At 43.3% G+C, this 6,461-nt stretch overlaps 1 pseudogene; it reads right to left on the bottom strand.

The window, feature by feature from the left end:
* Positions 1-646: 646 nt before the first annotated feature.
* LOC124670656 lies at positions 647-1,741 on the bottom strand (annotated as a pseudogene).
* Between the last annotated feature and the right edge of the window lie 4,720 nt (positions 1,742-6,461).

Genomic DNA, 6,461 nt, shown 5'->3' with positions numbered 1-6,461 from the left:
GATGTCTCGGACTGGTTGTAAAAGAACAACGCTACCGGAACGTCCTAGAGGATGCGGAGTCAAAGTGGGCATCTTCTCTACACATTTCAAATATTTGGAAGGAGCATAAGAGAGGAGGATTTTCAGTGGGACGCGTCTTACCAACATCGAAATGGAGAGTTTAGCCTTTGAGAACATCAAGCAGTAAACCCTAGCTTTTGGGGCTGCCCCCATGCCTGCCAAAACTGACTAAGTTTCTTCAAAAAAACCGAGTGTGTTTTGGCACATTACGTGTCTTTTCCATGCTATATGTTTACCTTCTATTATTGAATATGCCGTGCTCACGTTGGTTTATCGAAAGAAATAATCTGTAGAATAGAACAACGTACTGCACACAATGTATTATCTTAGAATTCAAACTGTCAGTAAATTAACAAGACATCCTATTTTTTTTGAAAAAGAACGAGAACAGTTTTAGGAAATCAATATGAGTTAATGCATGAAGTAGTAATCAAACTAATACGGTAAAAATAAATCAAACTGGTACATAATACTATATAAGGTAATATTTACGAGCTTAAATATAGGTACACGAACATGGATTGTAAATATAGCGCTCTACATATATCTCTAAATGTACTCATGATAATTTGATGTCTGACCGAGACTAGCCATTACGGCACAACATGTCCAACAACTCTATGATGACGAAAGGGCAGCTTTCTACAAGATGCTTGAACCCATTGGTTGCCATGACAGCTTGTAGCACATTACGTGGAGCCATGAACTGAACGCAAGCCTCTTTGAGATCCTTGCAATGGTGTTGCTCCGCTAGAGCCAATGACTCTGCAACCGTGTCCATGTCAATGTCCACACACAGCTTGCTTTCGCAAAGCAGCCTTAACCTCTCCAGCCCATACCGATCCGCGGCAACTAGCAAGTGCTGGAATTTGGCAACTCTGTCTTGTTTGTTGTGCTCGTCATCTAGTAGCAAGGAGTCTGTGTATACAAAGTGAAGAAGCGCCTCAAAGACCGACGGCTTGATGTCGTGAATCTCTATTATGGTCTGTGTTTCCTTCTCCTTCATTGGGCCGAATAGTTCCGCCTTGAACACCGGAGACCGTGCGGCCAGGAGGTACCTGTGGGCGTTCAACAGTCGGCCAGACACGCTAAACGTCACGTCTGCTCCTTGTCCGTCCTTGAGCATCTGCTGGAGATGGTCTTGCAGGTTCGGCTGCGGAACCACGGTAAGGTTCCGCTTGATCTCCTCGGTTCGAGGTTCTTTTGTCACGGTGAGAACACATCGTATGATAAAGCAGCCAGTTTTGAATTCGGGCGATGACCTCAGCCTCGATTTCTAGAAGAATTTAGGATAGCCGAAATCATACGTTGGCGGAGAGAAAGTATGCTCTAGTAGGCCGTACTTGGTTAATCCTATTTTGCCCTTTTTCTCCAGCAAGTTGAGGCTGAACTTGGTCTTCACGTTGTTCGCTTGGCTCGAGCAATACAGGAAGGCTGAAACATTACCTCCACAATTTTTTTGGTTCCCGTCACCATCTGGGTAGAACCTTATCGTCCAGTCGTAGCCACCGACGGTGAAGACGCTTGAGCTAACATACTTGTCGGCGCCCATGTCGTCAAGCAGAGGGTAGTTGTCCAGCTCGAAATTGTGGGCCGCGGTGAAGATCTCTGTGGAGCATCTGGACGATGTCTCCGGTAGGCGCTGGCCATGGTTGACGGCTGTAGAGGAGTTGCTGGCCATGGGGCGGAGAAAAAAGAGAAACGGCGCGATGGGTGTCTAACAATTGACAGTGTGCGTACGCCTGCATGCGCCTATCCACGATCTCTTTATTATTATGGAGATATATCACGGGATATGAGTTTGTTTCCTTCACGACTTCCCTAGTTTTATGCAAGTCCGTTATGATTACGTTGGCTGTTTCTACCAGGAATCCATCCATTGTTTTTCTTTCTTATTACGAGTTGCTAAAATATAAAAATGACCCGAAGCTTTTACAGGGCGAATATCTCTTCCCCGTCCGTTCCATATATGCGGTTTAGCACAAATCTCAGCAGCCCGTTCCGCCTACTCATCGCAGCTGTGAGGCGATGGCATGCCGGGAGGCCCTAACCACCGACTACACTTATTTTTCTTCAAAAATACACACTTTATTACTTAAAGCAATAGATTCGGCCTCTGCATAATTAAGATGCACACAGCCGCATAAATATATGTTACAAAAACCACAGTGGTGTTCGAAGACAAAATCAAAGTTCGTGGAAGACAAATAGGCTAGCTAGGAGAAACTAGCCGAAGGTCACGCTGCCACCCATGTTGGAAGAAAATATCCCTCACCGTATCCTCCAACCGTGAAGATACCTCCGTAAAGAGGTCTTGGTGCTCCACACGTTGCGGTGGCACTCACGAACGAAGGATAGCTGTGCACCGGTAAATGACCTGCATAAAGGAGAAAGAAATATTATTGAAAATCTTGTCATTTCTGCACAGCCACAGCGAACAAATAATTGCAATCGCTCCCATCCTAATAAGACGCTTAAACCTAACATCCACACCATTGAACTAGTTGCCAAATAAATTGACAACACTACGTGGTGGGTATAAGGTAGACCCTATTTAAACGGCTGACCATATAGACCTAGCAAAGTTACATTTGAAGAATAAGTGTTTAATAGTCTCGTCCTGATGCCAGAAGACACACTTTTTGCTTCCATGGCAGTTACGTTTGGAAAGACTATCTTTAGTAAGAATTACCCCCTCCCCCCGACGAAGATACCATGCAAAGATTTTTGTTTTCAGCGGTATCTTCATCTTCCAAAATTTTGAATTATTTCTGCCAAGAGGTTTGTCTCGGATCGATGAGACTTCTTCTAAAAGCCACGTTTGGTGGGAAGGTTTCCAACACCTTGCCGATAGTATCGCTTTTGTGGCGCACTATATTGTACAATGCCGGATACTGTTCTCGGAGTGTGGTATTACCTAACCATTTATCCTCCCAAAAACGAATTTCCGACCCATCCTTAATAGAGAAAGAACCATATGGAAAGAAATACTTCTTTGTTTCCATAAGAATATCCCAAAAATGTGAATCTCCTGGTTTCCAAAGAACCCGAGATAGAGCCTTTGAGCCAATATACTTCCTCTTGTGGAGTGTTTGCCATATACCCTCTTCGCTAAGTAACTTGGATAGTCATTTACCGAGAAGTGCCCTATTCTTGACCTGGAGGTCTTGTATACCAAGTCCTCCATGATCTTTGGGTCGACACAACACACTCCATTTAGCCAGTCGATATTTACGCTTCTCACTATCCCCTTGTCAGAAGAATCTTGATCGGAAATAATCCAATATTTTTAAGACTCCTCTAGGAAGTTGGAAGAAAGATATCATATACAGTACCATGTTACTTAGTACCGTATTGATGAGAACTAATCTTCCTTCCAAGGACAATAATTTACCTTTCTAACTGCTTAAGTTAATCTGTAGTCTTTCCTCAACCAATTTTCATTCGGCATTGGTCAGTCTCTGATAATGAATCGGAATTTCCAAGTACCTAATTGAAAATTGGCCTTGGCCGCAGCCAAAAAGCTCACCATAATCTGCAACATGGTCTTGGGCCTCACCAAAATAAAAAATTACTTTTATGGAAATTAATTTTTATACCCGACAAATGCTCGAATGCTGAAAGAATTAACTTTAAATTCCGAGCCTTGTCGATGTCGTGATCCATAAAAAATATTGTATCGTTGGCATATTGAAAAATGGATAAACCTCCATCAACAAGATGAGGGAATGACCCCTTCAATCTGGCCCTCTGACTTTGCACGTTCAATCAAGACAGCAAGCATATCAGCCACTATATTAAATAGCACTAGCGATAATGGGTGTCCCTGTCTTAGTCCCTTCTTGGTCTCGAAGTATTTGCCCACATCATCATTGGCTTCAATGGCAACACTCCCACCCGAGACAAAACTCTTGATCACCGCACGCCACTCATCAGAGAAACCTTTTATTCTGAGAGTTTGTTGCAAAATACCACTTAACCTTGTCATAGGCTTTTTCGAAGTCAATCTTTAAAATCACGCCATTCAACTTCTTTCTATGCAATTTATGAACAGTTTTATGGAGGACTACAACCACATCCAGGATATTTCGTCCTTGCATAAAAGCAGTTTGTGAAGGCCTAATCACATGATCTGCCACCGTATTGAGTCGGATCGTCGCAACCTTAGTAAATATTTTAAAGCTCACATTAAGAAGATAAATAGGACGGAATTGTTGAATCATTTCTGCTTCATTAATCCTGGGCAATAAGATAATTTCACCAAAGTTGAGCCTAAAAAGTTCCAAATGTCCAACATGTAGATCCACGAAAACAGCTAGAAGGTCAACATCCCAGAAAGACTGATAAAATTCAGCTGGGAAGCCATCAGAACCAGCGGCTTTATTATGCTCCATTTGGAAGACAACTTTTCTTACTTCCTCCTCAGAGTAAGACGAAGTGAGAAAATTATTCTCCGCTTGAGAGACTTGGGGGATATCCTCTGTTGTTGTCTCATCTAACGAGAAATTGCTTTCCTTTGGAGCACCACAAAGCCCTTTATAATAGCTCGTAATATACGACTTTAGCTACTCATGACCCTCAATCTACCCTCCTCCTCAACCAGAGTACAAATAAACTTCTTCCTATGTATGCCATTGGCAACACAATGGAAGTACCTTATATTCGAATCTCCTTCCATAATAAATTGGGCCTTAGATCGTTGGTACCATTTCAGTTCCTCCTCACGGAACAGTTTTGTGATTTTTGCATTTCATTGGCTTTTTTGCTCAATCTCTTGTGCGGAAAGCGGTCTAACTTCTGCTTTAGCTTCAAGGTCATCTATAATAGATGAAAGCCGCTGCTTTTCTTTTTTAAGAATCCCAGTTGTATGACGCGCCCAACCATAGAGGTGTTTGCGTACAACACGCATTTTGTTATTCCACCTCTGTATCGGAGACATATCCACAACCGGTATTTCCCATACCTTTTTAACCATGGTCTGCAAACCTTCCTGATTCAACCAACCGAGTTCAAACTTAAATCAGCGGTTAGACGAGGGTCTAGGTAAACCAGTGTATAATAAGATAGGAGCATGATCCGAAAACCCAACAATACGTTCTAGCGCGTGTACCGTGACCATTGGAAATTTCAATTCCCAATCGGTATCCATGAGTACGCGACCTAGTTTTTCATATGTTGGCTCCGGGAGATTGTTAGCCCAGGTAAATTGCCTGCCAATCATTGACACCTCCCTCAAGTCCAAGCTGTCAATGACCGCGTTGAACAAGAAAGGCCAGTGACTGTCAAAACTGCCCCTATTCTTCTCACATGGAAATCTCAACATATTAAAATCCCCCCTATGAGAATATAATGAGGGTTTTCCTTTGCTAGATTCACCAATTCACGAAGAAAGGCGGCCTTAGAAGCTTCCTGAGCAGCACCATACAGGGCTACTAGACTCCATATGAAATTGTCAGCTCTATTACGGATGTGGAATTTGATATGAAATTCTCCAACCGAATGTGCTAACACTTCCATTGAGTCCGTTCTGACACCGAGTAAGATACCCCCAGATCTCCCACGGAGTGGACAGGATATCCAAGTAAAGTCTATGCCACCGGATATATGGTTCAGAAGACTTTGCGAGAAATCCCGTCTCCCCGTCTCACAAATAGCCAAAAAAATCCAAATTTTGATCCCTAATGTAATCGGCAAAATGTAAGTGTTTAGCCATGTCACCAAGACCTCTACTATTCGCAAACATGTCATTCATTGGGAAACAATTGGAGATTTGGAAATTTTTGACCGTTTCCGTGGTTTTTTGTTAGAGCGGGATTTGGATTTCTGACGAGATGCCTTTAGCTCATATAACGAGTAAATGTCATCCTCATCCAAACCCACCTCTGACACTTCACCAACTAGGTGAGAAAGATGTTGACCATCTGATGTGGCAATCGCTTCATCCTCATCTAAATAGGCGGAACCCAACATGGTCAAAGCTTTTGGAATAACCGTAAGACGATCAAACTCCATGTGCTTCAAGACCCTAGTTGAAACAGATATCTCTTTTTCGGAACTACCAATACTAACCCCTAAACTATTAAGCTTAGAAGAAATAGCAGGTGATGAAAAGAATAGAAAATATTTAGATGTATGAGAAGACAGCATACCATCGTAGTCGAAGTTTTGTCGCATCGCCTTCTGCATGGTGTCCTCATCCGTCACCGTCCCACCATCCGCATCCACGCCAAACCTCCCACTCCGCCTGACCGGAGTGTCATACCCACCATGGCGGACACTCGACGGCACATTTGTGGGCGGTGGTAGAGCATCCGACCCCACATCACGCGGTGAATGCATCGCGCAGGGTGTCTTCGGTGTCGTAGGCGTAGCGGGTGGGGAAGATGTCGAAGCCGGAATCA

Source organism: Lolium rigidum, chromosome 7 (assembly GCF_022539505.1).
Source record: "Lolium rigidum isolate FL_2022 chromosome 7, APGP_CSIRO_Lrig_0.1, whole genome shotgun sequence".
NCBI classification, from domain to species: domain Eukaryota; kingdom Viridiplantae; phylum Streptophyta; class Magnoliopsida; order Poales; family Poaceae; genus Lolium; species Lolium rigidum.
The sequence above is the reverse complement of the archived record's forward strand: the minus strand, read 5'-3'. Positions and strand labels throughout refer to the sequence as shown.